Source organism: Misgurnus anguillicaudatus, chromosome 1 (genome assembly GCF_027580225.2).
Source record: "Misgurnus anguillicaudatus chromosome 1, ASM2758022v2, whole genome shotgun sequence".
In the NCBI taxonomy this organism is placed as follows: domain Eukaryota; kingdom Metazoa; phylum Chordata; class Actinopteri; order Cypriniformes; family Cobitidae; genus Misgurnus; species Misgurnus anguillicaudatus.
Window position 1 is genome coordinate 4,706,509 of NC_073337.2, and position 26,998 is coordinate 4,733,506.

General features: G+C 37.6%; 1 long non-coding RNA gene across 1 annotated transcript; it reads left to right on the forward strand.

Annotated features, from left to right (window-relative positions):
• On the forward strand, nucleotides 1–26,998 carry LOC129431597 (uncharacterized). Its single transcript, XR_008639883.2, has 3 exons — nucleotides 1–2,143; nucleotides 8,199–8,274; nucleotides 26,774–26,998. It is a non-coding gene; the product is annotated as an uncharacterized lncRNA (long non-coding RNA).

Consider the following 26,998-nt stretch of genomic DNA (forward strand, 5'->3'; position numbering starts at 1 on the left):
CGTGGTATTCCTCACGCACAGTTAACCTTTTCATTAAACTACATCTCATAATTATCACGAGTAGCGCTGGCATCCTCTATTGTTGTTTAATTAGCCAGTTAATGTTGTTAGTCTGCGCTGCAAACCATTCATTTGTCTTGCTTAAAGAGCCTCTCGTGCCATAACGGGGAAATTGAGTTTGTTATTTATTGTGAACAGAGACAAAGTGACGGTTATTAAATTTTAATAAGCTGCTGTTTACACCACTGAGTCCTTGATGACAGCAATACTGTAGCTTCATTACGGGACGCCGCTAACCACCAGCGAGCAACGGACCGGAGTTTGCGTCGTTAAGAAGACCTTCCTACTTTTCCGAAAAGAAAAGGAATTTCCCGGAGTTGTCAGCCGGGTGGGTTAGAAGGTTCTGCGTCCTATATGTGAAGTTGCAGTCGCGTATTGATCCTGCTAATATTCCTTAGCACTTAACCTTTACACTAGCCGGACGGGATATGAAGTTCCTTATTGAATGTGTACTTTAATGTCCTTCTCTTGTGACGGACCTAATCGATAGACTCTCTTCATTAGTTAGAGCTCTCAGTCCTCCCACCACCAAAGCTGAAATGTATCTACGTATTTCAGAAAGGGAAACCAGGTGCTTGTTAGGCCAGGTACGCTACTGTATGCCGATTGTGTTAAATCGTTACTGGCCACATTTACTCGTATTGAATGATAATTCTCTATTTGTCTTTGGGTTTCCAAACTGAACATTTAAAGGAAAAACTTCCCAATCATGGCTGATATTTGCTATCTCTGGCTTTACGTGAACTGTAAAAGCAATCAGGGCATCTTTGTTCTTAGTTTTCTAGGTGGAGGCTCTGTTCGGTGCTGTTTTTATTTTCATTCCCCTTATGTAGGCAAGATGTTTTTCTTTCGGACACGCGCGATTAATCACCATCAAACCCGCATCTGTTCCTCTGCACACCTTTACGTGAAATTCGGAGCCTGAGTCGGCGGCGCCGCCCGAATTTCATCCATCTTCCCCGTGCAATCAGCTGACACATTATCTCATTAAAACGTACAAAGAAAACTCCTTCTCTTTATCTGCGATAATCTAATTAGCATGAGGCAGATGGTTTAATAAGCGATCTCCGTGCCGTTTAGCCTCCCAGACGCCCAGGTGGACATCCGGGGAAGCTCCTCTGGTAGACTCCCGCCCTCCGAATGGCTCTCCTGGGCTCATAATATTGCTTCCTCTGCCTGAGGGTAGTAGCGCTCCTTGCTTTCAGATATGAATACAGAAAGAGAAGCGGTGGGAATCAAACCCTAATTATTTTGCTTATTAACCAAGCCTAACTAGTTAACAGATGTTCTGAGGTTTGCAAAGTCAATTAATATATTCATCCTTTTGTTTTCCCTAATTTCAGATTGTTTGTCTTGTCTAGGGCTGTAATCAGCGCTAATGGCGTTTGGTGGAAATCGCCCGCGGGTGAAGATCAATATCATATTATGCAATCCACCCGTTCTGCTCGCTGTGCGAATCTATCAGACATGACCGAGAAGAGCAGAAGGGCAGAGAGAGAGAGAGAGAGAGAGGCCATCATTAAGAAGAGGAAAAAGTCCAGTGACCAGATTACATTACAACCTTGTTTTTCCCTCTTTCTGACAGTTCCAGCAGCTGATAATGAGAGGCGAAGCCGATGCCCAGACGTGAACGCTCGGATGAAGTCCGGCCGACAGCCATGGTCACTACATCCCGAATCTAAGCAAATAGTAGCCGGGCAGGCTTCGCTCGGAAGATCCGCTCAATTACCTTTCCAACTTTTCAGCTGAAATCCTCTCACCGAGCGGCCGTAATGAGAGAGGATTTAGAATAAAAAGATGTGCCCATCTACAATGGAAAAAGTCAGCCCGGACTCAGATTGATGGCTGGAGATGGTGAGAAGGTCAAGGCGAACCCGTGATGCGTCACCTTACTGAAGGATATGGCGGAACGGCCCAGCGGAGCCGGAGAGAAAGGTGGTCCGCTCAAAGCCCGAGATGTGCTCATAAGCAACATAAATTGAGCTTCACTTCACGGGTCTGCACTCAGGAAAGCCCTTAACCACACCCATTAACACTAAGCAAAGGGAGGTCTTATGGAGGGCAGCCACAGAGTTACTCGAAGGTAAAGCTGTGCCTTACACTGTAAAAAGTATACTGTGAAATCTACAGCAACTAATAGGCAAGTAAGTTTACTTCAGAGTAAACTTACTGTAGATTTAATCACAGTTACAATGCTATATTGTCATTTATATTACAGTACTGTAATTGCAATGCTGTATTTTTTAATATAGCAAACACTGTAAAAAAATCAGTAGAAATTACAATGGTATTGCAGCTGGGTTGCCGGTGAATTACCGTGGATTTGGATTTATGTTGTTTGCTGGCGAGAGTTTGTTCAAAGTTGAATAAATTGTTAAATATTAACAAGTCATTATCTTTACAGTATAAAACTATACAATAACAGCCTCATGCAAAGCATTCTGGGAACCAGAAATCATCATCAACCTTTTTCTGTTTTTTGCTTCAGATTTTGTTTCGCTTGATGCTGTTTTTCTAGTTTTATTCTGTAGAGACAAAGAGTTGTGGATGTTTGGAGTTCGTTTAACTTTGAACAAAATGTTGCCAGTAATAACATAAATTTAAATCTACGGTAAATTACCGGCAACCCAGCTGCAAATTTTACAGTGAATATTATACTACTGTAATGAGCATTACATCTTTAATTGGGTGTACTAGTGATGCACGGGTTGAGGCAGGTAAAGAAATTGTAAGTTTATTTGCGGGGTAGGTTGGGGCGGGTCATTTAAAACAAAATAAAAAACATGCGTGCAATTAGAGCTGCACGATTAATCGTTAAAATATCGTGATCTCGATTCGACCCCCCAAACGATCTTAATCCAGCATTTCGTCAAAAAACGCTCTAATGCTGGAATGCATTCTCTGCAATCCTCTTAAGCAGAGGTTTCCACCTTCCGATTGGTTGCCGCCGAACGTTTCCGCCTTGCAATTGGTTGCCGCCGAACCGCGTCTTAGCTTTATAACGATATTTATATAAGTAATGTCAATCCATGTGGCAGCCATTTGCTCCAAAATATATTCGTTTTTTATTTAGGCTACTTAAAATGTATATTTACATTTTTTTCTTTAAATAAAATGAATACATAATCACTTTACAATTAGCATTAACTGAATTTAAAGATTCAGTTTAAAACTTTCAGAAGCATAATTTTTTGCACCTGTAAAAACTAATGTTAAACTAATCTTCAGGGGTTGTACGTCTTTAAAATTAACAAAGTTCTTGAGAATTGTGAGAGAATCGTGATCTTTATTTTAGGCAAAAAATCGTGCAGCTCTACATGCAATTCCCTAAAAGCTATATTAAACATTTGGGAATATATATTTTCATATTTTATTAAGTTCTTTGATAAGGTTAAAATACGTAGGCCTACAAAGCCATGTAATTTCATGTCCCCAAAACTTTGGCCTCACGTCACAAAAGCACCAACCAGCTTACACTGCCAGCCACAACAACAAAACAAACTGAGAAATAAGTAAATATAAAAGACGAGGTGAAGGAGAAATTAAGGCCGTGAATTTGTGAATAGATAATACAAACGTTGTTTTGTAAATGTAAAAAATGTTTATCCTTCTTCTATCTTGTTATTAATATGACTATGCTGGTATCTAAGGTTTCTCATAAGTGTTGTTGCTTCATAAGCGTAATGGCTGTTTCTAAGCACTTTTATAAAGCCTCCTTTTATTTACATGGCAAATGCCTAGTATGTCTATTTAAAAATAGATACAGTGGTGTGGGACGGGCCAAATAATTTCATAAATGCTGGACATGTGGGTTCGAAAATAAAACAACCTGCGCATCACTAGTGTTTTGTTAAAGCAAGATCACGTTGTTTTTGCCACAAAAATAACAATTGAAGAGTTTCGTTGCAAAACGAGATAACCACCGTTTTTTTAATTGTTCAGAAATCTCGTTTTTTGGTTATGAATTCCAATTAATTTCAATTCAACTTCAGTTGGTTTGTTTTGATTTAAACTTTCATAACTTAAAAATACAGCTAAGTAGCACCATAAAACAAAATAATAACATGATAACATCATAATAAACATGTTTTAACAAAAATGTAAAAAAATGGATTTATCTCGTTTTGCAACGAAACTCTTTATTTGTTGGCATTAAAATGAATTAAAAAAATAAAAAATAAAATTGGCATAAAAGTATAAAATCCACTCACAACCACCTCAACTACCCATAAAAACTGGCCTTTTCACATAAATAGCAGTTTTACATAAAGACCAGTTAGGAAATAAATCAACTCAAATAATAAATAAAATAATAAACATTTAATATGTGTGGAAATACACACAACAAATGAAATATAATCAGACAAAACAAGGGATGCCACACCAAACAAAAACATGCTATTAGCATGACTGTATATCAGACATAAGCCCAGTTTTAAATTATTTGACCTGTATTGTTTTCTATTCTAATAAAATAATAAAATAACCGAAAGACACGACAAGAGGAATAAATGTTTTACAGTAAGGATTTGTTCATTTTACAGTAATAATGCTGTGAAACTACAGAAATGTGTTACAGTGTGTACTTGGAAAAATATTTTTGTTTCTATCATAGAAAACAACCTTCTCATGCTTTCCCTGGCCATATCTCCTTTTAAATCATCAATAATAAAAACTATTATTTTATTCATTTTAATCATTAATTTTAGGTGAATTGTGTGATTTCAGGGCTTTTATTCCCACCAGTGAATACTCAATGACCATTTTTAAGTGTTTCATACCTAAAAGGATCGTTCACCCATCAATTTGTTCCAAACCTGTATTATTTTCTTTATTTAAAGGTGCAGTGTGTAAATTTTAGTGGCATCTAGTGGTGAGGCTGTGAATTGCAACCAACGGCTCCGTCCACTGCTCACGTCTTGCTTTTGAAACGCATAGAGAAGCTACGGTAGTCGCCACCCGACAAACATGTCAGCGTTGGAGACAACTTAGTAAAAAAGTTTGTCTGTTAAGGGATTCTGTAGAAACATGGCTGCACAAAATGGCGACTTCCATGTAAGGGGACCCTCTGTGTATGTAGATAAAAACGTCTCATTCTAAGGCAATAAACACATAACGGTTCATTACGAAAGGTCTTTATACACCCCTGATAATTTAGTTTTGTATATTATTTTGAATTTCTGTCAAGCGATCCTTCTACAAATTACACACTACACCTTTAACTCAAGATAAGATGTTTTGATAAATGATGGTAAATTCACATTTACATTTATGCATTTGGCAGACTTATCCAAAGAGGCTTTATTGCATTACAAGTTATACATTTATTCAGCATGTGTGTTGCCTGGATTCGAGCCCATAGCCTTCTGCAGCAGTAATGCATTGCTCTACCACTGAGCTTTATGGACAGAGTTGACAGTATCCATTGTGAGCTCCAGTAATACTTTTGATGAAAAATAATAGTTTTTTTAAAAAACATTAATAATAAATAGATAGCTCAAGGTTTTTTAATATATTTTAGAGATTTGGCCCTCATAAGTTTTGCAAAACAGCTTCATTTCATCATCCACCGCTAGTGCTACCAACGTCTCATATCCTGATGGCTTGCAAGAGTGACCTTGGTCCTCATTCCATCTACACAACATGCCAATGAAACTCTAGGTAAACTAATCAGTAACACTTTAAATTAAGCTGAAAAACACAAGAGAAAAACAAATTACTCCTGCACTCTTTGCCTTGGGTTAGAGATTAAAAAGTATGCTTTTAGTATCTAATCTGAAGCCCTGGCAGCTCTGAGAGGACCCCGAAGTTAATTACACTCCACCGTGAATTGAAACAATATCTAAATACACACTGAATTAATTGCAAGCATCTGTGGTGTGCATGCCTAAACAAGAGCGCTCATAAATAACAGCAGGTACATTTAATGCACACAGATGGGAATTCAGCAGCCGAGCAATCAGTTTACTACCGGCCAAACAAATGACAAACAGAGCACATGAAATAAAATGCTTTAACTGTGTATGCTGTTGTTATTACTGTAACTACTTCCCATAGCATCAGACTTCAGGTTATCGGTTTAAGACAAAAAACCTCACCTATGAAAACGCTCAGGTTATTTACCATTGCAAAAAACACAGCCTGATCTCACAAAATACGTGAAATAGTCACGCATTATTTTGCTCAGTTTTTTGTGGCATTGTCATGTATTTCCACCATTTTACGTGCCCATGGCACGCTTTTCTTTTCCGTGTCAGTTTCACGAATTGGTTACTCAACTATTTTTCCTATTTTCTTACAATTGTTGCTTCGGTTTGGGGGTACATAAAATGGCATCCTTACCCAAACCCAACTCTAACCCTAACGTCAGGCGACAATGGTTTAAAAAGCATACGAGAAAATAGTGTAAACCAATACTTAAAGTGACATCCTAACGCAAACAGCAAATCTAACCCAAAACTGAAGCGACAATTATTTAAGAATAGGAAAAATTGTTGAGTAACCAATACGTGAAACTGACACGGAAAAGAAAGTCGTGACATGGGCACGTAAAATAGTGGAAATACGTGACAATGCCACGAAAAACTGAGCAAAATAATGCGTGAATATTTCGTGAAAATTTGTGAGATTAGGTTGAACAAACATGCATGTTTGTCCAAATGAGGAAACGGCTTGATTAAGGATTAAAAGTTTTTTTTTACACTTTTTAAATTTTTAGGAGACGAGTTAGGCTTTTTGGGTTTGGGTTTGTGGTAGGGCTGTGTAAAAATATCGATACAGCTAACTATCGTGATGCTTTTTTATATCAATATTTCAATCTCTACTATCGATATTTCAAAAATTTAATAATCCCTCTGTGTGCTTCAAACAACCTACCCCACCGCTGCTGTAGTTGTCGCTGTCCAGTTGTCTGTCATATACGGCCAATGTCTCAGAAGTTAGCGGGAGTGAAAAAATGGCAATAAATTTGGCTTAAAACAGTAAAAAAAATCTCTTTTTTACATTTTTATTAAAAAAGAAAAAGCATTGCAATGTGTCGTGATACGTATCGTATCGTGAGGCCCTTGCCAATACACAGTCCTAGTTTGTGGTACTTTCACTTTAAGGATTCTGTGTGTGTAGTGTTATTCATTGGCTTGTTTTTTTTTACTCTGTTGTAACCTGTACATTTTCAATCTTTGTACAGTTTTAATTTTAGTCATTTACTTGAATTTTAGATTATTTTTATTACATTTTCATATACATTTTTATATTAATTAATAACTTCATTTCATTTTCCAACTGCAACCTTCAGTCTTTTAATTTGACCAGAGAAACATTTCACTATGGGATGTATATTTATAACGGTGTATTTAAAAATCTTTCTTTAGGATACAAGCAGTTTTCATGCCAGGAATTAGTTCATTAAAAAGATCTGCACTTTTCGTTTTGTTATATGACGGTCAATTACAACTTTTGGAAACTATATGTATGATTTTATTAGTTTCCAATCTATCATGTTTACATTGTTTATGCCCTTTTTTTGCTTAAAAATGGTCTTAAATTGTGAAAAAAAAATCTGTTTAAAACTATGACAAACATATGGTGTGTATTAAGCTTTCAGTTGTGATATACATGATCAACAATGTCACATTTACTTTCTAAATGTTTTTTTTTTTTTATTGCTTCAAAGCAGCTTTCAAAGCGATACAAAGAAAAAACAGAAAAACAGGGACATTTTTAAATACTTATTAAAACAGTATAAAAGTATAAGCCAACACACACACAGACACACACACACACACACACACACACACACACACACGCACACACACGTCTTGTACGGTACTGTGTGTGTGTGTGTGTGTGTGTGTGTGTGTGTGTGTGTGTGTGTGTGTGTGGATGTAGAGTTGGCTTATACTTTTATACTGTTTTTAATACTACTTACACATTTCTTGTATTTTCTGGTTGTATTCTAATAAAGAGACTGAAGTAATAATTATATATTATCACTATAGCATTGCAAAAACAACAAATCTAATGGTGGCCTAAGACAGTAGTACTATATTATATATATATATATATATATAATGCCTCTTGCCATTATAAATATGTGTCTTTATACACGCTGATACTTATTTCTATTGTACTATACTTAGTAACAAAGGATGGAAAGGTGTCAATGAAGAGCATGCACAAGATGTGATGTGTGAGGACTACAAAAGCTAAATCAAGGTAAATATCACAGAATATTTTTTATTGTGTGTCATTTACAATCAAGCTAGTGAAGAAATTGTCTTAATTAATGAATATATTATGTGTTGAATACATAAAAAAAAGTTTAGCTTCATTTAAGTATTATATAGTATATCATTTATAACCTTTGCTCCCTATTATTACTATGTTTACCTAAGAGATATAGCTTTTTGCATTAATCGTAAGGAAATTCTGATATGCACATGGTTTTAATGAAAATGTAAAATGTTCTTACTGTATAAATGAAATGCATGAATATGATTTTTCCATGGTACATCATTGGCATTTGTGTAGGGTCTTGTTTCCTCTCCTCTCTCGGGCGCCGATCAACCCGCCTGTTTAACACTCTTCAATTTAAAGGAATTTGCATAGTCAAATCCCCTCTCACATTATAAACGTAATTAAATCTCTTAACACAGAAGCAACCTCCAAATGTTTTCGCTGCTCAGGCACTTTTTACCCTGCTGTTTTACAATCAATTAAAATGAAGGAGATTCACAGTCGACGTCGAAGCGCTCTGATCAGCATCAGCTAGGAGTTTATGATGTGCGCAAGACAGTCGCAATTAATGCGCGCCCTACGCTGGCAGGTGTTCAGCGCCCGGGGCCACCTCCAGAGAATCATATCTAACTTTGTGCGGACCTCAGTCAAAACTAAGACTTTGCGCGTTGGGTTTGCATTAAGAATATTAATGCCCATATTAATTTTGTATTGACCTTTCTCGCCCGGCTTCATCCGACAGTCCAAACAGAGGGAAAGGCAGTTTTAATTCCCCAGCTTGAAGACACAGCACAGGCAGAGAGCCTTTAGCTAATGAAAAAAGGCAGTCAAACAGAGCTGCTCACACAACATATTAAAATAGCAAGATCAATAGTCCACACTATGATTATAGCCAAACATTCCCATATTCCCAAACATCGGGCAGGGAAAAGTATACCTCTTTCTGTTGGATCCCAGCAAATGAAATCAATAATTTGACTTTAAGATCAAACGCTGAAAGTAATAGGTTTTGAATATTCCTGATGTCTCTGCTGAGTGTTTTGTGGAGGATGTCTATTTCTGTTTTTACCGTGCAGAAACGTGACTTGATCTCACAAATCAAGGGATTTGTGGCTTCGGTGTTCTTCAACTTTGTGGTTATGTGGGTTTTTCCAAACACTTTCAAAGTGTACACACACTTTGCAGGATCTTCAGGAAAATTTCGGAATCATGAAATTGCATTTTTATACTAAAAAGAAGAATTTATTTATACTAAAATTTGGTTCTTAACATACGTTTTCTCCTTAAGCATTTTTTTTCCAGGTTTTTCTTTCACTCCACAGTGGGTTAATGATGTTGAGATCCAGCTTTGCCGTTCAGGACAAAACAATCACAAAATATTAGAGATGCACTGATTAATTGACCATTAATCGGCATGGGGCGATAAAAGCAACTTTTCATACTATCAGACGATAGTTGAAAAACAGCCTATGGTCAGTGACGAAGGCTGTCCCAATTCAAAGGCTCCTTCACATGCTGCCTACAAATGCGGCCTTCGTTTCCCCTAAAACCATAGATAGATGGATCCTTTACGACCTCGGCTATGTTCCACGGGTGTCTCACCTTTTAAATGTCTTAAAATAGGCACCAGAGCAATGTTTGTGATAACCATGGTATAAGAGGAATAATTGACTCCGGTCCTTTAAATAATGCACACCCGTGGTGTAAAGGCACTTCTTGTCACTGTTTAGTATTATGCTGCGTTTACACCAGCCACGGTAGAGGCGTCAAGGGCGGGTGATTTACATGTTAAGTCAATGCAAAGACGCGATTACACACAGATTATTATCCTGCGGAGCGGTAAGCGCTGCGCGGATCGTGCAGAAGGTGCGGCGCGGATGACACGTTCCGTGCGAATTGAACGTTGCCAAGGGAAATGCGCGAGTTGAAGAATCTGAACTTCGGCGGATTTACGCGCCCCGTTAACCAATCAGGACCTTGCTGTAGTAGTGACGTGATTACAGGAAGCGACCGGAGCCCCTCCCATGACATGAATTTCCACGTGAATTTCTCGAATGACTAGAATTTCACGCACGAATGAAGCGAGGCAACTGAAATGTTCAAGCGTCCAACTATGTTTTTGCCGCCTCTACCGCGGCTGGTGCACACGCAACATTAGACTTTTAATAATGTGAATTTATATCATTGCTGCAATAGTGTGCCTGATGCATTTTACTTTTGTATATTTCTTCGGGTTATTCAAATTTGGGTAGCTTTATCTGCATCAACTCTATAGTGAAAATACCAAGTCTCGAATTGGGATGCACCCAATATAACCACCAAACCATTGGTATCGGCAGGTATCAGTCTGAATAATCGGTGCATCTATACAAAATATTACATGCACTCCTTACTGCTCATGGAGGCATAACACAAGTTTATAAAGCAAACTTGTTAGGGGTGTGACAATACATCGATATGGATCGATACATCAATTTTATTTCTAACAATCTGATGCATCAATGCCACACGTAAAAAATTTATTTGAGGTACCTTTATTTTGACACACTGCACTTCCTCATTCCTTGACGTAACGTCCATCTAAGCATTTCTGCAAAAGCGTGCATTTCTGTTTATTTTCAACTGCTAGCATCAGTGAATGAAAGAGATGCAGCAACAAAGCGGTTGTAGCAGCGAAAACACAGTGAAAGAGACAGAAGACAAGTGTGTGTTTAACACTGCAGGTGAAAAAGAAAAATCACTTAAAAGAGACAACTGCAGCACTTGTCTGACTATTAAGGGGGGTCGCACACCGTATGCGCAGCTCAGCGCCGTGCAGCGGCGTTCTAAAAAAATCAAACACATTGTTTTCTATGAATATACGCACACCGGCGCCGACAGGTGGTGCCTGTCCGCGGTGCCCACCTTTGACTCAGGAAGTTGCTCAAATCCCTGTCGCGCCACAGAGCACCACTCACATAGTTTAACATTAAATAACATCATATTTGTCACAAATCATTAACGATTAACATTGGCTGCTAACGTATATTTTGCATTTTGAAGTAGACGCTATCTGACGAAGCTCGCGCTATTTAATGTGCACTTCCGGTTTACGATACCTTTGAGTTGTTCTAGAGGTGATGCGGTGCTGCGCTAAGCTGAGCATCCGGTGTGCGACCCCCTTTAGATCTGATGTTGTGTGACAGATCACATGCTTAAGTTTAACAGCTTTATTTTTGTATTCATTTATTTTACAATTCTAAAACTAAAAAAATTCTAGTGATTGTCACTATTGCACATTTTGGCACAAAATACTGAAAGACTTTGACTGCTGCCATTAGCCCTCATTATTTATTTTTCTTTATTTAAAAAAGTGTATTTATTTGTTAGGTTGTTGTTGTAAATGTTCCAATTGGGACAGAGAATGCGCCATTTTTAAAGAGTTTAATTAAATGTTCATGTTTTGGTTGCATTTGTAAGTAAAAATGTAACTGCTTAACTAGGCACGTAATCTAAAAATATTTATAAATTAATCGGATCAATTTGTAACTGCATCGAAAAAGTGTTTTTATGTATCGGCAAAAATCGCATCGCTGGCAGAGAAAAACGATTTTGTATGAAATAAACTGCCCAATTTACTACTAACTAATTACCAATCTACTAAACAGAATGATTTTATTTACTTGATTATTTTGTCTTGTGGAATAAAGTGTTTTGTTATGTACCCTCTAAAATATTCTGGGTTATTTTCAGCCCTGCGTTGGGTCAAAAACGGAAACAAACCTCACCTGTTGGGTTGTAATTTAACATATGCTGGACTGTTTCAAACCAAAATGCTGAGTTGTTTTAATCCAATGTTGCATCATATATAATTTTTTTTGACCCAACGATGGGCTGAAAGTAACAAAGGATTTTAAAATTACCCAACACTTTTATACTAAACATCTTATGTATTCTGCATGGGATATATAAACCTAACAGCACTAATGTGTGTCTATAAAGTGATGTTGAATCTCAAACTAACACATTAAATCGTTGTATCTCAGGTGATTCAACACTTCAGAAAGTTCATTATTCCATCAATTTGCAGGATTCACGCATGCAGGCCGAAACGTTTGGCAGCACACGAAACTTCATCTGTGGCAGACAAAGAGCGTCGGAGAAGAAGTGTTGTGTTTTTCTAAAGTCGACACTCTGTTTAAAGATCACTCAGGAGAAATTACATTTCTGCTTTGATTTAATTAAAGCTAAATATTGGCCAATCGTCACCGGCCGGCCTGGCGGATGCTTGACACTATAATTATCTCCTGAGGTACTTTGTCTTAAAGGCCGCGTTCGAGCGTGAAACCAATTCCAGCGTTCACTCATTAGGGGCCACGTCGCTCGATTCTGTTTGCTTACCGTTTCTTTTAGTCATTTCTGAATCGCACCATTGGATCGAGCGGAACCGCTTTGTGATCGGAATTGGCCGGGAATTAGAAACATTCTGCTGTTAATGAAGAAAATAATTCAGTCTGTTTGGTGGTCTAGCCGGTGGTAATGTGCGGAAGACGAAATGTGCAGTGTCTCATTGTGAGGGCCTAATCTGTAGACTGCAATTCAACGTGAAATGTCATTCCCAGGCCGTTTACTTAATCTGTACGTAATCTGATGTGTGTTTCCAAGTTAAGGCACCTTTCCACTGTACACGACATGTGGACACGACTGTCAGAGTTCGCCCCCTAGTGGTAGTTGTAAAGAAATTTCAGTTTAATCATAAATCCGTGCCATCATGGGAGAGAAGATCATTCCAGCGCTTCATTCATTCGTAATATTCACTATAGGGGAATAAATAAATAAATGCAAATGAATTACAATAAACAGCTATGCATATTTGACAAACACCAACAACATTTTCTGCAGAGAATATGAAGACAAGATTAAAATAATAACGTATAAATATAAAATTCAGAAATCAATCGTTGTTTTTTTTTAAAGGATTCAAGTGTTACTGATAAAGTCAAACAAAAAAAATTAATGGCTGCATGCAAAACCGAAGGCAGCTGACATGTTGCCTCGCTGCCCCATGAGGCAATGACTTCTGCGGGATGAAGGCAACATTCGGACAGCCTTTATAGGCAGCGTAATGAAATTCTGTATAAAATATAAACAGAGAGCGCCTTTGTGATACCCAATCTTATATTTGAAAACTGCAATACTATTTTTTAGCTAGAAATGGAATCAAAAAGTGTAAAAAGTGAAAATATTACTTTTTACAATAAATTTGTGATCCCGGCGCTTTCTTGGCCACCATTTTATTTTTTTAACCTCGACCAATCACATTCCCCACACATGCATAGAATTTATTTGGGACAAGACGATGAAGGTATATCGGTAGTCTAGAAGTAATGCAAACATTGAATTCAAACCTGCCTTCCTGCCTTGGAATGACGCAGCATTTTAGAGATTTTGGATGGAGCCAATTATTTTCACTTTTTGAAAATATTTTTGATTGGAATACACTGAAATACATTACTTCCGGTCAGCATATCGCATGTGACGTGCAAGCCGTACACGATTTGAATATTTTTACGCATCCAAAGTTAAAATCAGATCTGAAAATTATGCACCGCAGATGGTCGGCACCCCACGCAGTCCCTTTGCGACTTTCCATAGGGAATGAACGACGTCCGGTTTATTGTTTTTAGTGTTCAGTGGAAAAGCGGCTTTACACAAGCAAAATGTAGAGTGGGACAAAATTGAAAATTTGACTGGATAATTAAAATATGTGCATTACATATCACCTGTGTGATAAGACAAATAAGGCATGTGATAAAAAAGAACAATTGGTGACATTAGCCACAAAAGAAAGTTGTTGAGCTCATGGTGATATTGTGCACCATAATTTAAAGGAACAGTATGTAAGAAATTTTTATCAATTAATCATAAAATGGTCCTGATATGTCACTAGACATTAAGAAATCATTTTCATTTCAAATACTTATATTACTGACAACAGTGGTCTGGCCAGGGTATTGTCATTTCAACTGATGTTTATGTTGTCATTTTGTGTATTGGCCACCAGTTGTGTGATTGCAGTACCAGTTTTAGCCACAAGTTTTGTGATTGCAATACTAGTTTTGGCCACAATTCATATACTGTTCCTTTAAGTAGATTACACTGTTAGAAAAAATGTCAAAATATCTATTACCTTTTAAAAGTGCCATAGAATAAAAAAAACAATATTTACCTAGAATTGGATGAATAATAAGAGCACATGGTAATGACATATCGTGAGCATCAAACGTGTTTGTTACCTATTTTTATGTTAACCTCGTGCACGCAAAAGACTGCTGGAAAACAGGCCAATCTGGTCCTTACGCTGACATTGTGCTGTTTTCATACATGAAGCCTTCAGGAGCTACCAAAGACGAGAATAACCAATGTCCTAAATAAAAAAACCTAAATAAAAGAAAAATGTACTTAATATTTTTTTATTTATAGCTTTTGGCAAAGGCAGTTTCTTCTCACATACATTTAGATATTAAAACAAAAAAGAGCATAGCACAAATAATAATACTACGCATAAAAATAACAACTACGATAGCACATGCCGGCATATGGAAGTGATCAACACAGTTTTCCGGTTTGGTCACGTGATGTTCGACATATACCCTACTAATAAACCTACCATATGTTGCCAAGGCATTAGAGTTTTAAATTAATATTTAATTAGGAAATTAGCTATCATTTTGACAAACGCTTAAATACACTTAAGTATAGACCGTTTCATCGGACGCACGTGCGCTGACGCGATACACGTCTGAATCTGAACTTTATTTCCGGTTTCGGTTTTTTAATGGTCTGACTAGTTGCTAAACTGATTTCTTGAACAAATGCCTCGTCGAAAATAACAAATGTTTTGGTTTCCTAGGTAATCTATGTGTTGTTTATTTTGCTTGTTATATTAATAAACTACGTTTAAAGAACTTTGTTTTTATTTATTCTTAGCGGCGTTTACCGGAAGATACGTGCGGACCACGACAGCTGTTGTTACTGCTGAAACTGTCTATACACAAAACGATATCCGCACTGCTGCGGCAAGTCATCTTTTGTCCCGTATTTCAGAGTGAGAAAGTTGGAAACCCTAATCTCAACATAACACCGACTATGACGTCACAGTCGAGATGTACGCCCCAACATTAAATGACACTTTAAATTAATTACAAAGTTGTTAAAATGCTAAAAACAAGGTTGTGACTGCGTGAGTTAGCGTTACATGCTAATTAATGCTATATGATAACGTTTGGGCTGAAGTTCTACTATTGACCTAATAGTTACGTTTTGCAGGTCCATACAGAAAAAAAAAACACAAACCTACCACTCAGAAATGTCCATTAATAATCTTCAAACAATTTGTTGTTCCTCAAAATCTGTATTTTCGTCTGATATAGACTCAAACATAAAAGGTCTGTTTGCTAATGCGAGCTACTGGCATGAGCCTCAGAGCAGAGCAATCAAAGCAGAGCTCATCATTATTATTCGAAAATAGATCATTTCATTCAAAGGACAAATCCTAGGGTTGTAAAAAAGTTCATTCTATGTAAATATTAAAGAACAATTTTTAAAGATTATTTCAATGCATTCTCTGGCACCTTTACAGAAATGTATACATTTGGTACCAGCATGTACTAATATGAACTCTTTAGCTGCAAAGTCGTACTTTTTAAAGGGTACAGCCCCAGTTTTTTCTGGCGGTGTAGGAAAGTAAACATTTAAATTTCTTGTTCAATTTCAGAATGGCCTGAGAATAAAAATGTCATGATGTTGCTGCTCAGAAGACAAGATGGATGCAAATGTTAGCAGATGCGCCCTACCAGACCTGAAGTATTGTATTGCAGTGATGTAACTTGTAGACTCTGCAATATGTTGCTTTTGATGGCACAGCAGAGTGTTACGACAAGCGGCGAGTATCCACCCATACGTGTTCTATACTTTTCTTTTCGACTTATCTACTCCCTCTCTCTTTCTCCCGCCGTTCCTTCTTTCTTTTCTTGAATTATTCAACAATGTCACAGCAGTGACCCATTCCTTGTCAGCACTGTGCAGTACTTGCGAGTCTGACGCTGTGGTGATGTGAGGTCTGTCTCTCTTTCTTTGCCTCCTCTCTATCTGTCTCTCTCTCTCTCCTGGCTGTAATTTGTGTCTGTGACAGCAGGTTGACGACCGAACGCCAGCATATGTTTGCGCGCGTGTGAGGGCCCGTAACACACAATCGCTCTCCAGCGCGCCGCAGTGTCATTGTGAGAAGCCTGGAGGAGACAGGCCGCGGGTTTTTTAACCCGGCGCTCTGCTGTTCGCAGCTGCGACTTGTCACATTAGTCAACTCGAATTTTAAGAAAATCAATTCCAAAGTTTAATTCGCTCGACTCCCATGCCTGTTCTCCCTTCGCACCTTGGCCACCGGCGCACCACCCATCCCGCCACCCCCCCAGCACCTCATGAAACAGACTCCCAAGGGGCACAAGTCATCAATCTTAAATCATGTCCTCAAAACTAATGGCGGGGCTCTGTGCTGGGCCTGCTAAATTGAATTATTAGTGGATTGACAAAAACTGCTGGGATTATTGTAAGGACAGGCAGTGAGAGGCTTAATGACGGGAAGCGGGGGACGTGGCCAGAGTGAAGTAGGAATGGGAACGATTCAGAAGGGCCTTCACTGCAAATCATCTTCTTTAACCGAAGCATGTTCGTCTGTGCGAGCTGCCAGTCCTAGGCCTAAAACGCACTTTCGGATCGTTTACGGTAATGTAGACACTTCCAGCTAAGCAAGTTCGATTTCATGTACGAAAATGTGCCAGAGTGCAATTCATAATGCTGAATAACGAAGGGTTTTCATTGCTGTGGACTGCACGTGTGCTTTGCATTGGACACTCACTTGAGTGTTTGCATACTTGCATTGAAGAGGGGGGGCTGTCACAACTCACTTTTCGTTTCATTGCGAATACGGCAGACCAGAAACACAAATTCGTGCGAAGATATTTCACTGTGTACCAAAGTTCAGTGGTGAACTCTGACCTGCGAATTTGTATCACGTGGTGATATGCGACCAGTAGAAAACCAGTAGGTCGCGGTGTGACCTCTCTCTACTGTACTGTACTGTACTAAACTTGGTTTTGCAAGTCAATTTATCCTACTATTTTAAGTTTCGCTTGGGGTAAGTTGACATAACTTATAAATTCAAGCTGAAATTGTTTAACTTAAATTTTTAAGTTAAAGTAACATGAAAATATACACTGTAAAAACTGTTACTTAGATCTAACTCAATAAAATTAAGGCAACATTTCCAACTAATTTTTGTAAGTTTATTGAACTGATATTTTGAGTAAGGACAACTTAATAATATGTATTAATATGGATTTCAATTAATGCAAAAATATTAAGTAGCATTTTAAGAAAAAGCAAATAAATTAAGTACAACCAATGTAAAAAATATCAGCATATTATACACAGACTTAATTAAAATATGTAAATTTTAAATGAAAAATACTAGTTAATGTCTTCTGATTTGTTAATTAATTTTATTATTATATTATTTATGGTTTGTTGTTGTTCTTTTATTTCCTTGAGATGAGGGCACGAAAGGTTTTGTTTGGACAGCTTTAAAGTGCAACATACTTACAAGCAGCAGTCTTCTGAACAATGGTAACTACAAAACTCAAAAGAAGAAACAGAAACTCTTCCACATCTCGAAGATAAATGAACATTAAACACTAACAAGTCTTTCTTTTTAGTTAAAAACACATAAAGTTTAAATTCAAATTATACCAAATGCAGTCCCGTGCAAAGCATGCTGGGAACTATGAGTCCACTGCCTAGTTAGTTATATTTATGAATATAAAATATGAATTTATATACAGTATTTTGAATAAAAAAAAAATTTAAAACTTGTAACACAGTTTACTCATTTTATTTAGTTAAATCTACTAAGGCACAGAAACACTTTTTACAGTGTATGTTGATTTGACAAAAATGCTGCATATTTTTACTGTGTAGAAAGCAAACATGAATGAAGTGCTTTCCATATTTGCAGTAACATCTGACAAATATTTGCATGCTCAAAGTCTAGTGTGACTGCCCCTTAAGTCTGTTTCGGTCCTTTAGATTTAAAAACATTAAAGGAGAGTGGTTTGAGCGCACTTTAGTAACACAGGGGACCTACCTGTATGCAAAATCAGACAGTGCTTAAAAACTGTTAAACAAACTATGCTTTTAAATATGTATCATTCAATCTGTTGTACCATTTTGTTTATTATCCAAATAAACTTTTTTCTAGTTTGACACTATCATTTAAAATTTTAGAAACACTCATCTATTTATATTTTTTACATTTTTGATTAATAGTAAACGTATCAAAACTCTAGAATAATGCATGAAACCATTATGTTGTGACTAAGAGCATGCAAAATAAATAGTTATTTATTTAACATGGGACAATGCACACCAATAATACATAAATATGTAAAAAGTAAAAGTTCAGTGACGGCGTCCCAATGATGACAGCAGCAATGACAGTGTTCTTAATATGACAAAGTAAGTGTTTTGATTAATGCCATTAATGTTTATTTTTTAATCAGTGTATAGTCAACTAAATGAATATAACATGGCAAAGATGAATGCACATTTATATATTGATTCAATAGATTTATAGCATTTTGAAAAAATCTGTTTTTATAATATATCTTTGAAAATCAAATTATGGATTTGAATTTTTAATATAATTATAACCTAAAGGTGCTATGTGAAAGTTTTCATTTTGTCACTTTAGAAAACACATTTTTACCCAAATTAATCCAAATGGATTTATTGCGTTTTGGAACCAAACTCTTCATATAATAACAATTTTGAGGGGTCAATAACCATGTTTTCAACTTTGGTTTTTCTTAACACTCAAATCAAAACTCTTAAATTTGATCATCTTCAGTGTAGTCACCCTTTGCCTAAAAATTATACTCGTGTTTTATCAAGAAGCTTCTTGAGGTCTCACACTTGTATACAATATTGAAATTTGGCAACACTTAAGGTTGTATTTGTTTATGTTAGTTAATGCCAGTGCAATAGTTCATGTTAGTTCATTGTCCATTAACCAATGGTAACATTTACAGTTTTTGATTTAAAAAAGAATAATAATATGCTGCAATAAAGTATTGTTTATTGTTAGTTTATGTTAGCTAATACATTGACTCCAGTGGCCGGTTGCATAAACTTAGCCGTGACAATAAGACTGCGTCTTAAGAATGATTCTGATTAACTAGCAATTAGTTGGGGCTAATCAGTCTTATTATTTGGATTTAAATTAGACCGATCTACCTTTCTATGTAACATACTTAAAGGAATAGTCTACTCATTTTCAATATTAAAATATGTTATTACCTTAACTAAGAATTGTTGAATCATCCCTCTATCATCTGTGTGCGTGCACGTAAGCGCTGGAGCGCGCTGCGACGCTTCGATAGCATTTAGCTTAGCCCCATTCATTCAATGGTACCATTTAGAGATAAAGTTAGAAGTGACCAAACACATCAACGTTTTTCCTATTTAAGACGAGTAGTTATACGAGCAAGTTTTGTGGTACAAAATAAAACGTAGCGATTTTCTAAGCGGATTTAAAAGAGGAACTATATTTTATGGCGTAATAGCACTTTTGTGAGTACTTCGACTCGGCGCAGTAACACCCTCCCTCTCCCATTATGAGAGTGAGAAGGGGAGCGGACTTTTCAGGCGAGTCCAAGTACTCCCAAAAGTGCTATTACGCCATAAAATATAGTTCCTCTTTTAAATCCGCTTAGAAAAGCGCTACGTTTTATTTTGTACCACCAAACTTGCTCGTATAACTACTCATCTTAAATAGGAAAAACGTTGATGTTTTTGTTCACTTCTAACTTTATCTCTGATTGGTACCATTGAATGAATGGACTATTGAAGAAAAAAAATCCTGACTAACTTTTAAGACTAGTCTTAAAGTTTTATGCAACCAGCCACTGTTAACAAATACAACCTTATTCTGAAGTCTTACTAACAATTTCAAACTTATTGGGGTTTTTATTAGCTGCTTTATCTCACTATTTGGTCCGTCATCCATTAAATTTTTTTTTTTTAATGAAAAAAAATTAACATGTTGGCAAATTTTTGCCTACAAAAGAAGTTTTAAACATTCAAACATATACTTTCAGATTAAAAGATTTTTAAGATCACGAGAAACATTTTAGTCAGTGTTTCAAAACTTTGGAAAAGTATATTAAATTACGTTTTGTTGAAAGTGACACGTTCCCCAGTTTAAACGTCACCCCTGCTTGTCACACGATTGATGTTTGAAATGTATTTACAGGAGTTTTTCCCGTGCGCAGGGTGTTTGTGTATGCGTGTTTAGAGTTACAGCGGCGCTCCCGGCTCATGATGGTGATGGATGAAAGTCGCTTGCTCCCAGAGCGCGCCGCTGAATTAAATTGAAAGCTACTGTTGATTCTCCCCGTTACCGCCTCAAAATCAAGTTTGTAAGAAATTGATTTAAGCCAAGGGGGTCTTGGTAGAAAGAAGGCGGCAGGGATTTCCTCTTGATGGGAAGGGATGATTAGATTTGTTTTGTCTCTCTTTTCCTTTGCTGGTGTCAGCAAATCAGATCAGTTCTCTCCCCTGTCAACACGCGCTCCTTGTTGAGCAGTCAAAGCTAATTTGCAGACACGCCACTTGTTATTTTTCTTTTTCCCACCCCAGGTTCCCTAAAAGCCACACGATTCCTTTTCCCTCTCGAGATGTTTTGACACCGATGGCAAAAACAACACACTCCTCTTGCGTCTCCATCGGAAGGTTAGCAATATCATCAGTCGCTCCTGTTTATCCCAAATGAGGGGAACTACAACAACCTTTTCTGCAGGGCCGTCATCTTTTCTGCTTTTGTAAGGGATGGTTACCTGTGGGAAAATTGAGCTTCTGAGTCAACATTCATCACCTACGGTTCTGGTCCGTTTCGGGAGTCTCCAATGGCAGAAGCCTATCTTGGTATCATCCATCTTCAGGCCAAACTGGAGCTCAGATCGGTCTCACCTCAACACTGCAATTAAACTTTAACATCTCTTGCCTAATAAACAAGCACCCAATGTTAAAGCGGAGCAAATGTTGATATACTGACATCAAAGGATGCTTACGTTGGCTACCTCTATAAGTGTCAGTCAACATATCACATGTTTTTTTAATCCTCAAGACCGAGTCCTTTTTTGAAGACTTCAGTCTTTCCCTTCAGAGCGACGGGGGCTGAAAGAGAGCCCTGTACACGTTGTCTATATCGTCCACAGGAGATTTGTCAATACACTGAATCATATAGGTTCTGGCAGTCTTTCTACAGGGACAGAATTTGCCTTGAACTACTGTCTTTTCTCATCCTCAACGTCAGCCTGCGGGCTGAGATACGACATATGTTCTCTTCATGTCGGCCCGCCAGTCACACGATACATTATTGAGCTTAAACGCGTGCCGTATCTCGCTGCTCTCCAACAGAACAGATGGCCCAAATTACCGTCCCAGAGATGCTCATGGATGCTTTGACAAACCCGCAGTGTCCTACCACCAAAATGACAATATCATTAATTGGTATCGGGTAAAATGGTGATTTTCCACAATGGCACAGCGTGAAGGCCTGTCTAAAACTCACAGATGTAAAAGATTAATCTGTTGCCTTCAGGAAGGTGAGATGAAAATCAACAGTCTGCGATGACGACTCTTCACTGTTTGGAGTTGCTGTCCTCTTTAAAATGAAGAAAAAACCCTTACTCTTCCTCATGAGGGAATCCTTTTTGTCCTTTAAATGGACTTTATGATGGTGACCCTTCTGGCTGTAGTAATTATGACAAGTTGAGGAATTGCCCACAATTATCACTGCTTTCCTCTCAGTTGCTCAATGTGAGATTTAATCGTTTTGCCCCCCAACTAAATATAACGTCATAAATGCTCGTTCCATATTTGGGTCAGTTTCCGCAAATTGTATTTTAAAATTGTAAAATGAGCAATGTTTGCAATACTTTTATATGAATTTCTTTTTTCACATGTGTGTGCATTTAACGACTGAATGTAAGCATTATAACAACTTTTATTTTTGCAGTAGCTGACTGTACATTAAAATGATTGTATCATGTTATCGCTCCCACAACACACGCTGTTTCTGCTTATCTCATGTTAATCTTGAGTGCCTATAGAGTAGTATTACATCATTTATATCTCCAAAGAGTACTTAGTTTTATTAGATTTTTAAAAGACAGATCAGCTTTACCGATCTTTCTGAATAAACCCAAGCCCCTCGAGGTGAACCGAAGTCACGAGCAAGCATAACATTATCCCACTATCTCTGGATAACTTATGATTTACTGCACGTTCGTGTTTTTTACATTATATGCACTTACTCGCCGATTGCCAACAAAACACAGATATTTACTGCAGTTTTAATTAGCGCCTGCGACTCATGACCTGATTGGGACCGCCCCATTTCAACGAAATCTAGTGTTAAACACACGCACAACTCCGCTGCTAACCCTGATAAACAAACAACATCCATTGTTTTTATAATGCTAAGTTAATTGAGAAGCTGAACAAACTTAAATTTTGCTCACAAACAACAACACATTTCTCTGGTGATGTTGATTTCGTGTCAGCTCTTGCTTGGTGTGTATGTGCACTATTCCGGGTGAAGTGCCCATATAAGGACTTCCACTGTACTTTCATGCAGTGAAATTGCCCATTAAAGTAATAAAGCAAGATTGTTACGTATGAATCTTTCATGTTTTAAAAAAAACCTTTCCGAAACTTGTACAAACCCTGGCAAAGTGCATTTGGCACGGAAATACTCGCACGTCACACGTCCAACACTTTGCCTATGTTTAGAATGAGGAATCCAACTCTTAAACAGTGTTAATAAGTCAGAATGAATGAAATAGCTTTATAGACTTTTAAAGTTATTATATTATGTAGGGAGGAAGAGACTGTGGCATGCAAGAGACGCAACAACAGCACAGATATTCAGAAAACCAGTTGCCTAAAGAATCATTTAGTTTTACAAAGAAATAGGTAAATACAAAAAATGTCACTCACGTTTTTTTTTTTTTGTAATTTACACCATAGCTTATTATTCACTTAAGTGCCTAAATACACTCACGTAAAGGATTATTAGGAACACCATATTAATACTGTGTTTCTTTCGCCTTCAGAACTGACTTAATTCTACATGGCATTGATTCAACAAGGTGCTGAAAGCATTCTTTAGAAATGTTTGCTCATATTGATAGGATAGCATCTTGCAGTTGATGGAGATTTGTGGGATGCACATCCAGGGCACAAAGCTCCCGTTCCACCACATCCCAAAGATGCTCTATTCGATTGAGATCTGGTGACTGAGGGGCCATTTTAGTACAGTGAACTCATTGTCATGTTCAAGAAACCAATTTGAAATGATTCGAGCTTTGTGAAATGGTGCATTATCCTGCTGGAAGTAGCCATCAGAGGATGAGTACATGGTGGTCATAAAGGGATGGACATGGTCAGACACAATGCTCAGGTAGGTTGTGGCATTTAAACGATGCCCAATTGGCACTAATGGGCCTAAAGTGTGCCAAGAAAACATCTCCCACACCATTACACCACCACCACCACCAGCCTGCACAGTGATAACAAGGCATGATGGATCCATGTTCTCATTCTGTTTACGCCAAATTTTAACTCTACCATCTGAATGTCTCAACAGAAATCGAGACTCATCAGACCAGGCAACATTTTTCCAGTCTTCAACTGTACAATTTTGGTGAGCAAATTGTAGCCCCTTTTTCTATTTGTAGTGGAGATGAGTGGTCTCCGGTGGGGTCTTCTGCTGTTGTAGCCCATCCGCCTCAAGGTTGTGCGTGTTGTGGCTTCACAAATGCTTTGCTGCATACCTCAGTTGTAACAAGTGATTATTTCAGTCAAAGTTGCTCTTCTATCAGCTTGAATCAGTCGGCCCATTCACCTCTGACCTCTAGCATCAACAAGGCATTTTCGCCGACAGGACTGCCGCATACTGAATGTTTTTCCCTTTTCACACCATTCTTCGTAAACCCTAGAAATGGTTGTGCGTGAAAATCCCAGTAACTGAGCAGATTGTGAAATACTACAACAACCATACCACGCTCAAAATTGCTTAAATCACCTTTCTTTCCCATTCTGACATTCATTTTGGAGTTTAGGAGATTGTCTTGACCAGGACCACACCCCTAAATGCATTGAAGCAACTGCCATGTGATTGGTTGATTAGATAATTGCATTAATAAGAAATTGAACAGGTGTTCCTAATAATCCTTTAGGTGGGTGTATATGTGAACCTTTCTGTGAAATATAGGGGTCATTTTTCAATTGTGGTGTCTTTTTTTAACAAATTTGTGTTAAAAATGTTATATTGTTGCACTTACAATCCATGATTCATCTCTGAGGTATGGCAGAACATACATATTTAGTTACAAATGCAATCTTTGCATAAAACTCAATTAAATATGTATTAAAAAAAATAAAATAATTGTTAATAGTGCACGAATTGTGTTTATCTTACAGTATACAAACTTTGAAACATTTTATAATGTATTGGTATTTAAAGTTAATTTTAACTGGTGTAAAGTAGAGTGACACCACTTGCCACCCCAATTGAAGAATGACCCATAGGTTAGTTTGATTTCAATCATTGATTTCACTTTAATTTCAATCTTTGACATGATCTTACTCGGTCAATATTAAAGATATCAAGGTTATATTTTCACAGAATGATCTTTACATTATGTAGGAGGATGATTTTAGAAAACGGTAAATCTAAAAAAAAAAATGGTTTTCACAAATTGGGTCACATATAAGCATTTCATTATAATATTTAGGCAAGTATTTCTGTGCAAGCATTATCTGGAGTCATTCACTGAGAGTGTTGTGCCGGGTCTCTTTAAGCTCTTGTTCATGTTAAACGGAGATTAGCGCTTTCATTTGCCATACAGCTCGGTTCCTGCCCTCTCGTCTCCTCTGCCCCCTTCAAGTATTCAAAATTAATACTACCCTCAGCTCTGAGGCCACTGTCTGATATTAGCAAAGTAATAAAGAGGATGAATTTTTAAAAGCATATATTCTGAGAGGGTTAATATCAGACTGTTATCAATGAGAGGTCGAGCGACGTGGGGAATTTTGCTGTCGGTCATAGGTGCAGTGCAATTTTGGTAGCTTCGTCATTATTCATTTAACTTATTTTATATGACTGAATGTCTGGCACATCCCATTAAAGTTAGTGGATCTTTTGTAACAATGTAACAAATATTCATTGTAAAAACCATCTGTGCACCAGTTTGGTCAAACTGGAAGTCCGGCCTAAATTAAGCCCTAATTTGGGCCACTTTATAAACCTGAAAGATTTGTCACCATCTCTTCTTATTCTCCATCTACCTTTCCAATATCTCAGTTCGTCGTCTTTTTGTTATCCTCTCTCTTCATTAATCTTTCCGAACGGCTCAACATCATCCATCTCCCCAGCTGGCTTTTCCCGCAGGGTAAATGACTCCAGAGGCCCGTGTGACCCTGCTCTGTATCAGGTTGACCCGCGCCTTGTTTGCCATTTTGTGTACGCCGCTGTTTATTTAACAAGGTGCAGAGTGAGAGGGCCTTGCAGAGACGGTCCTTTGATAGTAACTTTGACACCCGAGCTGAATAATAACCCTCATTATGGAGTGTCTGACAGCTTCTGAAGGGCCTGATTTATGAATATGCCGGGGGCTGAAGCTCGTTCCCTTCGCCTCTGCCCAACGTTCCCCTTTCTCCTCTGCTTCTCTTTCAGAGATGTGCTGGCTATTACATGCATGTTACGCCAGAGATAGCAGGTCTGTATGATCTCAGATGATCTGGAAATCTGTACCCTGTGATCATACGTCATACAGTGCCCTCCACTAATATTGGCACTATTAGTAAATATGAGCAAAGAAATACTTACAAAAAAAACTTTTCTTATTTAAAAAAACAAAAAAATGTAAATACAACACAGTTTTATAAAAAAGTTTAATTATTAAAATTAATTACTACAATTATTGGCACCCATATGAATGTAAATATCTAGTTTTACTCATTTAATTTTGGTAGTAATATAAGCTGAGCTGTCTGAGCTGATGGTGTAGTGGACAGAACCCGAGTTGGAATTTAATCCCAGACCCCTCTCTCCACCCTGTACTTTCCTGTCATCTCCTTAAAATCCTGTCTATCAAATAAAGGCAAAAATTTGAATGAGTTTTGTCGTGGTTACTTTTTAAGCGCCCTGCATTCGTACCCCAAAAAGAAGCTTAAAACTATTTCTTTTTCGAATAGTTGCTCATGAAATTTTAAACCCACTCATGAGATTAAACCTTTTTAAATATCACTCATATCAAAGGATGTCTAAATAAATGATGAAGTATATATTTCTCCTGTTTCTTCTTTGACACCCCAGCTGAATCAATTAAGCAGGAGAAGGCAGGGATCTCCAGGAAGGTTGTGGGTTTGGAGAGGCCTTGAATCCGAGCTTTGGATGCCATGGAGGTGGGCTAGCCAGTGGATATGCATAAACAGAAACCGGGGAGGATGAAAGCTGGTCGGCAGATAAAGCCGCTTTGGATTCCTGCTGCGTCAGCTCTGAATTTTGACCATCACAATTAGACTCCCTACCCAATCCACC